Below are 837 nucleotides of genomic sequence, written 5' to 3'. Positions count from 1 at the left end.
GCCGTTGGATACGATCATTTTAGAGTGATCTGGGCCGTCCATTTCACTATATAAGGAACCACCTCTCCCTCCAATTGGACAACATCTCTCTCTCAATTTCTCTCAATTTCTCTTCCAATCTCTCTCAAATTCAGTTATCCCTCTCTTGGTTTGGGTCCAGCAGCAAGAAAAAGGGAAGATCAGAAGGTAATTCCTCTCTTTCAAGTTCTTTTTCTTTCTTTCTCTCCTTCTCCCTTCACTGTCTTCTCTCTCTCAATTCACCTGCAGAGAAAGGAAAGAAAAATAAGAAAGAAGAAAAGAAAGAAAAGAAAAAGAAAATGATATTTAGTTTAAATAATGTTTTGTTTTTAATATTGTTGATTTTATGAGTTTTTATCTAACGTTTTAATGTTGGTTTTTAAATAGGATTTTCAAAGTAAAGTGACTAAAATATAAAATACGCCGTTATAATGCTCAAATAATGTAACGCCCCAAATTTGAGCCTGCAAATTCGTAAGCAGAAACCTCCGGTATCCACGTGACATTACTACATCAGAGATAAACTCTCGCAGCGGAATATATTTTTTTCTTCTAAAGACTTAGGAATTGATAGCATAACACATTAGAGCTGACTGAAATACTTCGATACGTTTATTAAAAGTTACTTAGGTTTATCTTTACATCCTATATGCACACTAGGTGCATCAAAATTAGTGCCACAGGCGGCATATAAGCATATAACATAAAACATGTTGATAAGAATGTAAAATGTCGTATTTTTCCCCTTAATATTTAATCTCTTATACTTATTTAATGCCTAAATGTACTAATTATTCTTATATTTTGATTTAGGATACA

Source organism: Alnus glutinosa, chromosome 9 (genome assembly GCF_958979055.1).
Source record: "Alnus glutinosa chromosome 9, dhAlnGlut1.1, whole genome shotgun sequence".
In the NCBI taxonomy this organism is placed as follows: Eukaryota; Viridiplantae; Streptophyta; class Magnoliopsida; order Fagales; family Betulaceae; genus Alnus; species Alnus glutinosa.
Note: the sequence above shows the minus strand (reverse complement) of the source record.